Source organism: Dasypus novemcinctus, chromosome 4 (assembly GCF_030445035.2).
Source record: "Dasypus novemcinctus isolate mDasNov1 chromosome 4, mDasNov1.1.hap2, whole genome shotgun sequence".
NCBI classification, from domain to species: domain Eukaryota; kingdom Metazoa; phylum Chordata; class Mammalia; order Cingulata; family Dasypodidae; genus Dasypus; species Dasypus novemcinctus.
Window position 1 is genome coordinate 83,075,418 of NC_080676.1, and position 13,400 is coordinate 83,088,817.

Consider the following 13,400-nt stretch of genomic DNA (forward strand, 5'->3'; position numbering starts at 1 on the left):
GTCATATTTGATCCTGGGGTTCCAGGAAGAGATGAGCCATTCACCTGATAGCTGAGAGAGGAAGCCCTGAGACAAGCCCTATGCCAGCCTGCAGCTGAGATCAGGAAAGCGCTGGGCCCACGGAGCCCTAAGAGGAAGAGAAAGCCCAGGGAGGAGAGACGAGGCAGAGATCAGTGACCATCTTGATTCAACACGTGGTAGCTGACTTTGGTGAGAAAGTGGCCTTGAGTTGGACTCATTAGGACCTTGTAAATTTAAGCTTTTATACCAGATAATTTCCCTTTTCAAAAGTCAACAGATTTCTGTTACTTTGCATTGGCACCCCTTTGGCAGACTAATACAATGCTTAAAATATATTGTAGTTTCATATAAGTTTAAATGGCATTTAGTTGTTGACAGTGGTTTTCAGTGATGGGTAAAGTTTTTCACCAGCCTTTGCCTCTGTCTTTATTGTTGGCCCGTGAATACTACCATACTGGATTACTTGTTCTGATTTGTTTAGAAAAGTAGTGAGCCTGTTTCATGTTATTCTATTCTTTAAACATATTTCCAAGTGGCCATTTAATGGCCTTGACACTACTGATGTGGATTAACATAATGCTGACAATTCAAAGGTATTTGTTCCAATTCACTCAAAGGTTTTCACTTGTAGTGCAGTTATATATTGTGGCTCTTCTTGCATAGTTCTGAGTAGTAGTATGTTTAGAACTACAGACAAGATTTCAGATTTTGTATTGTGAAGGTGGGAGTATAGTTATATATTGTGGCTCTTCTTGCATAGTTCTGAGTAGTAGTATGTTTAGAACTACAGACAAGATTTCAGATTTTGTATTGTGAAGGTGGGAGTATAGTAGGTATGTGTTGGTTTCAGACTACTTGGAAAAGTTATTTAAATATTTCATTATCAGATATAACATTTGTATAAATGGAAAAATAACACTACTTGTGGCATAGTCATAAAGTTTAAATTAGGTAACTTACATGGAAGCATTTAACAACATGGTGGGAATATATCAGTCTCTATATAGATGTAAGGGTTTTATCCTTCTTTCTGTCAGCTCAAAAATATCTTTTCTCCCTTTGTTTATATCTCTTTTAAAACACAGTGGCTCTGCTTGTATTATGGTTATTTATGTGCATACCTCTTTACTCCTTGAGGGCAGGCACCTGGTTTTGTTACCCTATATGCACAAAGGCTAGCACAGTGCTCTTTAGAAAGAACCTATGTGATAAATATTTGTGTTTATTAAACTGAATTTCAAACTGAGCTAAATTTCATGCTACTTGGTTGTAGGATCCAATTCCCAGAGAAGTTATTCTCTTTTCTCTCTCACAGTACCCATACATCATCATTTCACTGTGTGTGTGAGTGTGAGTGTGTGTGTGTGTGTGTGTGTGTGTGTGTGTGTGATGGGAGTGGGAGACGAGGGAGAAAAGCAGCAGCAAAGTCTTTCACTCACGCGGTGAGGAGTGTTCGGGGAGTTCTTTCTACTGTGGTTTAGAAGAACATTTTCTCTGCTAAGACAACTGGAAGGAGAAATATCAATATGAAAAAGGTGAAATCAAAAGCTGGCAACTGAGATGATCCAAAATACAAAGAGATAGCAGGTGCAGACTTACGCAAAGGAAAATGTGTGATGGTATTAAGCCTCTAAGCAAAGCACTCTTGGGACTGGGACTTGGGGAAGATTTCTATGCAGAGGGCACAAAGAAGGCTGCAATCCCTGAATGCTCAAAGGGAGATGTGAGGGGACTCTGAGCCTGTGGCAGCAGCATTGTAGTGCTTTGGAAGCCTCACTTTATTACTTTCTAACTAAGTAGCTTGATACCATACTTTGTGTTTGCAATGGACTTAAAAATCAAGTTATATTAATTAATCCTTACAGCTTTGCTAGGGGCTACATCTGCATTATTAGCCTCATTTCATAGACAAGTAGGCTGATGTACAGAGGCATTCAGGATCCACATACAAGCAGAAAATTAAAGGCTTTAGACAAACAGGGGAACAGGAGTCTCCTATACTCCTGCACCTTAGGGGGAAAAAAAAGATGAATCTGATTTAGGCTATTCTGCCTTCCCCTTCTTAAGATTGGTTTCCCTTTTTTTTTTTTTTTTTAATCTACTTGGCCATCTCTTCAGATCCAGCCTGATAAGAATGGGTAATCCCATTTTTATTACAGTTAAAGAAAAAAAGAAGTAGAAATATGCTACAAAACTGTCACAAGAATCCCATTAATCATCCAGGCAATCAAATTGTGGGCCACTGAACTCAGTATTACTGACTGATGTCCAAAACTGTCCACTTAGGCCTGTTATGGGTGGCATATCAGCCATCTTTTATGTCACCTGGGGAACACGAACACAATTCTGTCCCAGGTGGAAGAAGTGGGGTGGGAGGGAGAAGTCAGTGGCAGCTGTGCCCGGGTGCTCTGGTGGGCAAGACTATGCAATGAGTCTAATGTCTAGGGAGGAGGGATGAGTTTTAAGGAAATATAAAAACTTACAAATTAATCTATCTAAAAGTCCCAGCTTATTTTCCAAATGGGCTCAAGGTGTGACTGTTTAGATTTTACTCACTGTGTTCAACCCACCCGAAATGCCCTTTCCCTTTTTGTTTAATCTAGTCTTACCTCTTCCTGAAAGTCTAGCTCAGTGCCATGAAGACTCCAATTTATGTCATTGTCCCCATGCAAGGCTAGCACATTGTTTGTTTCCACTGTGTGTGTATTTGTTTCTTTCTTAAACAGGTACTGAAATCTTACATTGCTCTTTCCTTTTGTAAATATTATTTTTTTGTCTTCCAAGTTAAAATACACCTTCTTTGAGGTAAAATATGTCATGTATTTATTGATATTTTCAGTAATATCTGGCATACTAGGTAGTCTTGTATAATTTCAAGGACTAGGAGAGAGACCTTACTACGTTTTCCTACTGAGTCTTTAATGATGAATATGAGACAAAAGGAGGCCCTCCCCACCCACATATGAAATTCTAATAAAGACTTGCAATCTTGGAGGTGGTGATGGGTAGATGGATTGAAAGGGGAAGTAAGAATTTGAACCTGTTGAGTAGGCCTTCTGCAATATTCAATCCATTCATTTCTGTGAAAATGAGAGAATTTTGGATTAATAAAAATTAGAGATAAAAATCAGAGTGTTATTAAAGCATGCTCTCAGTGTGTATCACTGGAATGTTGGAATCTCTGTCATTCTCTTCAACATGTACACAGAATGCAACCTGGGAGACTGCCAGTCTGTCCGAGGATCCTGTGTCACACCTGAATAAGAGAGAACTGCCAGCATGACCAGAAGTGGCAATGGTAGTCAGACTGCCCGTCAGCCTGCCTAGCCCTGGGCCTTTGACCTCAATGCTAAGCTGTGTGTGAGGATGGGTGATACACACAGGCCTTGAGAGAGGGCCCTCTAGCTGAGCTGCTTCTTGCTATATTTCACCCCAGCTCCCACCCTGTCCCAACAGGGGGTTGGTCAGTGTTCCAGCATCAGCCTCCCACAGTATTTTAAATACGACCATATTTTTTCTTTTTCTTTGTCAGAGTTTTGGTTTGCCAGATTTTCATGCTAATTAAAAGAAGCACAGACAGGTCTTGCATTTTTCCCCTTTAGTGAGTAGTTGGCAGGATTTCTAGTCTTTCAGGTCAGAGTTTATGGAAACAAGTCAGAAAATACTCTGACTGACACCTCAAATCACTACTATGGCAGTCGGAAAGCCACAGTGTGAACTACAGAGGAGCTGCAACTATTCTGGTGACATTGCCTCACAGAGCCAGGGGCAACCAGCCATTCACTTCTGGTTTTACAATATTGTATGAAGGGATCCCTTACCTACATTTAGCAACAGAAACTGGCCTGTTTATTGTTCTATCTGCTGCCCCTGGCATAGAGCTGGCACAGAATAGACACTTCAAAAATATTTCATTTGAGCTGGCTTGTTTTAATAACCCATCCCCAGAAAATGTGTATTGTGTCAGGAACATCTAACTTTATACTATGAAAATGAAAATAAGGATGGGCACCTGAAATGAACTTTCCATTTATTGTAGTTACTGCTACAACATCATTTGAGACATTATTTGATATTGTGTGACTACTCTCCTCTTTGGCATTTTTTACTATGTTGGGCCATTGATAATAGTCCAGGCCATCTGTTAGCCAAGGCCAGTCATGTATAGTGGCATCAGAGATTTTCCCATGAGAGGAGGTCATAGCCACAGAAGGAATAAGGTCAACTATTGTAGGATAAGTGCTGAGGAACTGTGGGAAGTAGATCAGAAGAGAAAACTTTGCACAATATAGGTTTTAGGAAAGGGAAACTAGATAAAGACATAGAAATTGATCAAAAGGGAGATGAAGGATATACAGTTATACATATATCAGAAAGGGACCACAGTACTTTTGTTAACAGAAATGGGCAGATACCAGTTCATTGGACCTTTTTTCAGGCTTTGTACTTCTTTAAATCTTTGGTGTTTTGTTTTATTTTTATGTAAAAGTACTCTGCATCTATGCTCATGATTTTTAGCCAGATCTTATTGTCTGTTATCTTAGGTTGCTTTTGCAAGAAAAGCCCATTTTTAAATTGTTTTAAGAAGATGCTATCACCATATAAGCATTCTGTGGTACATATAATTTCTGTGTGTTTGGTCATCTATTTTGTTAGTGATAAAAGCTCTCAATATTATTTAATCTCAATAAAATGTGGGTAACTTAAAGTGATACTCCTCTTTGGCATATTTTCACTCATAAAATGTAACACAACAGTGATTAAACCAAAGATTCAGATTGCTAATGGCGGAATTCAGAATGTAAACTACTGATCAATGGATATTTTTATAGGCTGGGTCCTTTCATGAAACTCATCAACTGTCATTACTTAAACTTATTTTACTAACAAATGAGTATAGCTTAACCTATACATAAACCAAAAGATACAAGCACAGAATTATGTTAACATGAATGGGATATGATTTAGGAAAGTCATTAAAAATCAACTCATTATATCTTGTTTAAAGTATTAGCCTAATATTCTGGCTACTTTTGGTCATTTCCTCAGTGGTCCAACTGTCCTACCCACAGTGATAATTCTCTACTCTCTAGGTAAAATTCCATGCATTGAAACATGTGTTTCTAAATGCCAGACCTGTATTATGTCATATACTTTATCTCCAGTCACTAGAAAATGATATCTTCTGCATTAATGTTTTTTATAGAATTGAATTTTAATTTGTGCTATTCATTTTAATAATTTTAATATAAAATTTTGTAAACTATATTGCATATGCCTGCATTCTTAAATAGACTACATCAACTGATTTTCAGCTTTTTAATGATTAATGGTCCAGATCATCACTATAAATAGTCATCCCACCTAAAGGCAAAAGTGCTGGGTATTTGTCCTCCAACTTCCATCTGTCGTTGGCTGTGGACTGTTTCCAGGCACACTGACTTCCAGTACTTCTAGAACACCATATGAAGGTCAAGAGAAGTTCTAGGGTAAAGAGTCAAGACAGATTTGCAGTGGGGTAAGGAGAGCATGTTCTGAAATGGTGTATCCACAGCAGATCTGGGAAGATCACCAATAGCATCTGCTACAAGCAGGTTACCAATGAAGGCACCTTTGAATATAAGATGTGAAGCTGTATTTACTAGATCTTTTTTAAAAAAATTCTAACACTGTTTTTATAACTTTTCAAAATGGTTTTTCAAATGTTTATCTAACCCAGTATATCCAAAAACATTATAATTTCTGCATCTCAAACTAGCCACATTTAAAGTGCTCAATAGCCAGCAACGACAACTATATTGGACAGCATAGATCTAGGGTATGACTTAATATTATGTTTGCTTTGACATCTCCATGTGGATTTCATCTATATCCAGAGGACAGAACAATTCTCTCTTCAGGAGCATAAGAGTTTAAGGTGCCAAAATCCAGCTAATGCCCATATTTAATTGAGTCTTTTGAACATATAGCCACTTTATTAATCACATTTCAATTTTGATTTTCTTCTAGTATCTCAATAATTTATTTCTTTTCTGATTTAGATGTGGGTACTTTAGATTAATAACATGCTATATCTGATTTGTTTCTTTAAAATGTTCAAAACAGATTAGCTAGTTCTTAACATGGTGCCCTATGTGTAAAAGGTATGGTTAAAGTCTCCTTTATATCCAACAGGTGAATTGGGCAGGTAAATTGAATATTTGTGTGAAAATATTCAGTTTCTCACAGCAGCATTTGGGCTGTCATTTTGCATAGTATCTGTTTGAGAATCATCCTGTGACTTTTTATTTGGTTGTGCTCTGTCCCATTATGATTATATTCAGTAACTTTCCACTAAGCCTCCTTGCCCTCCACCCTGCAAGTGCACATTATGTGTCTTATGCCGACAAACCATTTTTCTCGTACACAGGCAGCAGATGTGATTAGAGGGAAATCTAATTTATCTAGAGTACTCCAGAAATGGAAGGAAATTACTTCACAGCAATATTTGCAAATGCATTCATCACAGACACCCAGACATCCCAGTACTAGCTGATGATGGCTTTGTGATCTCTATGATGGTCTTTTTTGAACTGCTTTCTAATGGTCTATATAAATCCACTCTTCTCTATAAGCGTACTTTGTGCTTGGAGTATATGATGAATGTGTTGGATAAGAGGAGATTGGTATGATGTGGACAGCATTTTTTTCTTTGCATTTCTGATTGTCTTTTGAGTCTGAGTGGCAGAGTCCTCTGGATGATTTGTTAGGTCATTCAAAGTATGTCTGAGTTTGGCTAAGATAGAAAGAATGCCTTGTTATTTCTTTTCTCTTATTGGAATGTTTTTGGATCTTATGTCCCCTTTGTACAAATTTGTTAATTTGTACCTTTCTTCAGAATTAAACACATGTTTGAATGCCTATTATGTAGAAGGCACTGTTTTAGGGATGGGGTATCTGTTCTATAGAGGTTCATTTACCTTAAGTGATACGTATTTGCTCTTAAGTGGTTAAGTAGAAAGCTACAATGGGGAATGGAAGAGGGAGGCTGGTAAAGTCTTAGGAAATCTTATATGTACCTTTCAGGATAGAAAATAAGAGATTAATTTAGACTTCAAATGCAAAACAGAATAGTGGAATCAGAACTAATAAAGGAGTACTGGCTGTCTTCTGGTGCAGTTGCTTTGGATCAGTAACTTGAAAAGATACTGGCCTGGGGATTGGAGACTTTGCTTCTGGGTAAAAGTGTGCCTCTCATTCTGAGGCTTTCTTTCTTTTTTTTTCCATGTACCACAAAAGTACTTTATTTTTTTTTTAATGTTACATTCAAAAAATATAAGAGGTCCCCATACACCCCCACCCCCCTCACCTCCAGTCCTCCCACATCAACAACCTCTTCATCATCATGGGACATTCATTGCATTTGATGAATACATTCTGGAGCACTGCTGCACCACATGGATAATGGTTTACATTGTAGTTCACACTCTCCCCCAATCCACCCAGTGGGCCACATCAGGACATACAATGTCCAGCATCTGTCCCTGCAATACCACCCAGGACAATTCCAAAGTCCTGAAAATGCCCCCAAATCATGTAACTTCTTCTCTTTCCCTACACCCAGCAGCTACTGTGGCCACTCTCTCCACATCAGTGCTATAATTTCTTCCAATATTAATCACAATAGTTCCATAGTGGCATATTAGTAAGTCCACTCTAATCCATACTCTATTCCTCCATCCTGTGGACCCTGGGTTGGTTATGTCCACTCAACCTCTATATTGAAAGGGGGCTTAGATTCCACATGGATGATGGATGCAATTCTCCTACTTGCAGTTGTAGGCACTCTTGGCTCCCTGGTGTGGTGGTTGACCTTCTTCACCTCCCTGTTCACTGGCTGGGGTAAGTCCAATAAACTAGAGGGTAGAAGTTACAAGTCTGCTGAGGCTCAGGGCCTGGCTGTCACATGGACATGTCAGAGATTCAGGTCTCCTGAGTATTCACCAACCTGAACGCCAATCACAGGTCCAGTAGAAGTGACAGAAGAGGCATGTGTAGAAAGGTTACATCTGAGTTCAACTCCATTACACTCATGAACACAAACTTCAAAGAGGGCCAAATGACATGGCACTGAACTCCAGAGTCATCTGTCTGAGGCTTTCTTTAGGCAAATTTGGGCCTCAATTTCCTATGTGTAAAAGGTGATATGTAGATTGCAGTCTCTTCAAGTTCTGTACTAACATTAGGCTATCTGGATTTTAAATGCAAATGTATTTTTATTTTATTTACCTTTAATGCATGTTCACCATCTATTCTCATTTCATCTCTCTCAGCAACAATAAGGTACAGTTTAGTAATGTTTGTTATAGGCTCACTTTTCTTAGCTGTACCTAATTAATAGGAGATCATATAAACAAGTATAATCTACTGAGAAGAAAAATATACTGGTTTTGCAGAAATAATATAATTATACTTACCAAAAAAATTCAGAGTACAAAGAAGAACATATTATCATTTGTAAACTTTAAGGGGAAGGAAATAAATGTCATTGATAGAGATCGATTTATACACATCAGTCTATAACCTGGCACTATGTATTACATTTTTGCATTTTCCTTTCTTACAGAAGTTTCCCAGAATGTTGTGGAAATTGGAAATAAATGAAAGCCCATAAAAATAATATCTCCAGGCAATTGCAATATCTGATGTAAAGAATATCTACAGGTTTTGAATTTTAACCACAGTTGGCTTCTTCTGAAAATGCATATAACAAAACCCAGAGGCACTTAAATCTGATATATTCAATGGTTTGGGTACAAAGTAGATAGAAGCTCTCAATGTATATCTAATTAATACATAATAGATTTAGTTGTAGTCAATTTTATTTTGTATAAGATGGAGCAAATCCAATTTTTGCTGTGTCTTCTTAACAGTTTGGAAAGCTAGCTTTGGGGAAGGAGGCAAAGAAGCAAAAGATGAGTGTGCTAAATGGACATAGAACAATTCCAGTGATATTAGGTTTCCTAATATCAGGAGACAAAATCTTAATATTTTCCTAGCTCTTAAAAATCTATATTTAAAAATATTTTTAAAACCAGAAAGTATTTACATATTGAAAACAAAACAGAGATGTGACTATAAAACAACTCACATAAACAGACTAGTATCCTTAAAATGAAATGCCATTCTTATACTTTTTATGAATTCTCTCTTATACTTGGCTTCTGCAATACTGGATACTGAATCCAACCAAACTAATAGAAAATGCAGACACAAGAAAATCTGTTAAATATTTATTTACTAAAAACATAATTTTTCAGAGGGCAGCCAGGAAAGACAAAGCTATGTGTTAAATACGAGCTTCCTGTCCAAACTAGAATATACACTGGCTCCGCTTAAGCAGGGCTCCTCGGGCTGCAGACGAGGAGCAGGGACCTCACTCACATGCAATTATTAACACTCTCAATAAATCCTCAAGATCCCTATCCCATTGATATATGACATGGCAGAAATAGCTCAGTACATGAAGTGACAAAAATGCTGGTGCTGTCAGCGGGAGAGATACTGCCATCCACACTAAATCAGGGGTGGTTGAAAACACAGAGCTCTGAGTTCATAGTGCTGGGACTCTTTGTACTGCTGTTGCAACTCAAGCTTAGACTGTGTTCCCCACCATGCTCTGAGAGAGGATGCTGCTTCTGAGATAATGTTTGCCCAGTGGTCCTATAGCAAACGAGGCATCTAGAAACTTTGTGTTGTTTAGTTGTGTGTATAGACTTTTGACACACTTCTGTGATGTTGAGCAAGCCATTTCAACTTCGCTTTTTCTGCTCTTTTATCACTAGGGAAACAAGGAATAAAATATTTACTCTCTGTTCTACAGGAGTAGTGGGGAAATTATACAACCTCATTCTTTCCCAGTAACTAGTGAATATATGTTGATTTGTCAGAGTAAAAAATACTAACTTCAGTATCGCTATTCTTGGACTCCACTTATTACTAGCCATAAAAGTAGAATCAGGGAGCAGATGTGGCTCAAGTGGTTGAGTGCCTGCCTCCCGCATGAGAGGTCCCAGTTCGGTTCCCAGTGCCTCCTGAAAAAGCCAAGACAGGCAACAAGCAAAACAAATGAAAAAGCCAACTTAGGGAAGTCAATGTGGCTCAGTGGTTAAGCACCAGCTTCCCACATATGAGATCCTGGGTTCAAAAAAAAAAAAAAATAGTAGAATCACTGTGACTTCCAGAGAGGGCATTGGCCAAGACATTTCAGTTCCTATCCTCTGCTGGAAAGAAAGTCCTAGGGGTGCTTGAACATCCAAAGGGGATGGCATGACCATCTCTATACCTAATGGTGGTGACTGCCTCCTACGGTGTATCTAAGGACAGGGTGTGCTACAGTTAGCTGGAAGGCAAGTGATTGTCTTTTTTTGTCCATTAGAGGTGTCTGACCAAGGTCACAGCCACAACTGAGCTGGTAAGAATTCTTCCAAGACAAGAGTACCATAGCCAAAGGGGAACAGAACAGAGAGGAAGCTGTGGGAAGGCAGAGCATGATATAGCTCAGTTAGCTTTTCCTGCCAAAGAGAGGAAAACCTGGACTCAGGATTATCAACCACGTGCTGAGTGCTGAGCAGAACATATGATTTGCAATCAACATCAAGCCTATCAGACACCATGCTGTTTTCAAATGTCCAAGGCAGGGTTTTAGTTATTTTATTGAAGCTAAATCTGGAAATGTCATGGAAAAAGACAGGCTCTCTCTGTGAGAATGATGGGACTACCCACTTGAGACTGTGCAGAAAACAGTATGAAAATGACCTTTCCATGCTAGCCAGGCCCTGGCCCTTCTGGATTTTCCAGGGCCATGAACAGCTACACACTTCTGCAGATAAAAATGAAAAGAAAACGTAAGGAGGAAGAGATTTGGATGAGTGTTTTCAAAAGCAAGTGAGTGTATGTGTAGTCTGATACCCAGGTTGAACAAAGATGAGGTAGACAAAGGCAAAGACATAAAAGGCCTTGGACCTGAGAGGGGATAGAGAAGGGGAGGCACAGCTTGGATGCTGAGGCAGGATGGGTTTGGATAGCATATGTAAGCAGGCAATAAGGACAACGTTTAAAGCTCCATTAGGGAGCTTGCCATTTGCTATTCTTCATCACTACCCTTTTGAATTTTTATTTCACTTTTTTTTGCCAGTCAGGTATGAGAGCCTGAGGTGCTTTGGTACTACCTTAAGTGCTTTTGATTTACTGTTTGAAGCCAGTTTTCAAGTTCCAGAGGCACTGCTCTGTCCCAGCCATTTACTTCCAAACAGTAAGCTTGCTGTTTTGTGGAATATTTTTTCTGGTTCCAGATGAGTGACTTTGACCTCTTCTCCATACTGCCAGAGAATTGGAAAATAAAACCCAAAATGAAATGGAAAAAAAGCACAGTGTATTTGGAGTAAAAGCTGATGAGAGGGAAAATATAGTCTTGGCATTTTGCAGAGTGAAATCTATACAAGGACAGAACAATACAATAGTCTTGGGGAGAACTGGAAGTACTGGTTGACTGTGGTCAAGGATACATGATGGTCAGGCAGTCCATCTTCAAGCTGGTCAGAAAACCATACCTTTGAGTTGACATTTTAGATTCTAGAAATGCAATATTTCTACCTATTGAACTTTGTTATAAGTATTGTAGGGGCTTCGTGAAGGTTGCTACATTACACAGTGCCCTCCTTTATGAGGACCTACATGGAGAAGTTCTTTCAGTCCTCGGAACTATGGAAAAGAGGTTTATTTTAATCTTGTGGCACTATACAACTTAAAGCTAACCATGTGATCCCATTTATTTTGGGTTCTTAGAAGCTCAGAGCTAAATGTGCTGCCCAGTTCACGTACACTTATAGAGATACATGCCATACTCTGCTTCCTTTTCCTATTCTTTTGTTTGTATTTCATCTATTTAATTTAACCAGTATGAATGCACTTTTGAAACCTGGCTCAAGTTTTTGGAATAAAGCTTATATGAAGAAACCAGATCATTTCACTAAATATCAGAGGTGCAAGCCTGGAAAAAGGAAGATACTCAGGAGAAGGTATTCCAAGGCACTAATATGGGTGGGTGTGTGGTATTACCACCAATATGTTAAGTATTTTAACACTATCATGTTTAGTTTTTATTTATTTATTTTTTTAGGCGGTTCTGGGATTAAACCCAGGACCTCATATATGGGAAGCAGGCACTCAAACATTGAGCTACATCTGCTCCCCAGCACATTTTATATTAATTTTAACAGATAACCTTTCTTGAGTATTTGCTTTGTACAAGATGTGGCATTAAGCCCTTTTATTGCTAATTGCTTGATTTTTGTAATTTCATTTGAACTCTGTTAAAAACCCACAAGTAGGGCATTCAGAGACAAAACAGATTTAGAGGGGTTAAATTGTTTTGTTTGTTTGTTTTGTTTTATCCAAAGCAGAGCCAGATTTCCAGATAGGGCAGGACTCCAGACCCCCTTCTTGTAACTTTGGGGATAATGGGACTGAGTTCCAATCACAGCCCTCCCATTTCCCCCATTTGCTAATGGTATGGCCATGGACAAATGGCTTAATCTTTCTTATCTTCTGTTTCTCCAGTCCCTAAAGTGGGAGTAATAATAATGTTTATATCAAATAATATTTTAAATGCTTAGAACAGTGTGTGGTACTTAGAAAGTGCTCAGTAAATCAATAATTATTAGCTGTTTTTATCATCTTTAAAGAGTACACTCATAGTATACATAATTAAATTTGCCCCCTCCCCCAGTAGAGGCATTTCTTCAATATTCAATTACTCTCATCTTACAACAACTTGCACATATGCCTCTGCAGTGACTGTTCCCAGGAGATTCAGTGTTGGAATGCACATGTCGACATTTCAAATATAAGGTACTGCAAGGTCAGTGTGTCCCAGGAGAAGGCTAGTTGCCAAGAGACCTTGCAGGGCAGTATTTCCAGGGTGAATTCATCACAGCTGGAGCCCAAGACCTCAGCATTGCAGGTTCCAGTACTTGGTCTGGTTAATGCCTGGGGCTGATTATTCAGGAGGGCTGACTTGGACCTACTCACAAAAGACTAGAGCATATAAATTAAAAAGCCGCTGTATTAATTTACAATGAAAAATATTACTGTTAACTGGACCAGACATTTGCATCAGTCTGACCAGTGAATTGCTGCCCTGCAGGCAAGCTACATAGAGAGCCATATTAACAGAAGGTTGCTTGGTGAGCAGGATGCTTGTTTCAAATGCTTCGTCGCATCAGGCTCTAATGGCAGCAGGCATCCATCTCCATCTACCTGCCAGAAAGAACAGACGTTCTGAGCAGCCTGACAATACCAGTATGTCCCTTTACTGAAATGGAGTGGGATGTGCCTCT

At 38.8% G+C, this 13,400-nt stretch overlaps 1 long non-coding RNA gene across 1 annotated transcript in view; it reads left to right on the forward strand.

Annotated features, from left to right (window-relative positions):
- The window catches only part of LOC139438888 (uncharacterized), a 311,546-nt gene that overhangs the window by 69,090 nt on the left and 229,056 nt on the right, over positions 1 to 13,400 (forward strand). The gene's annotated exons all lie outside the window — the stretch shown is intronic.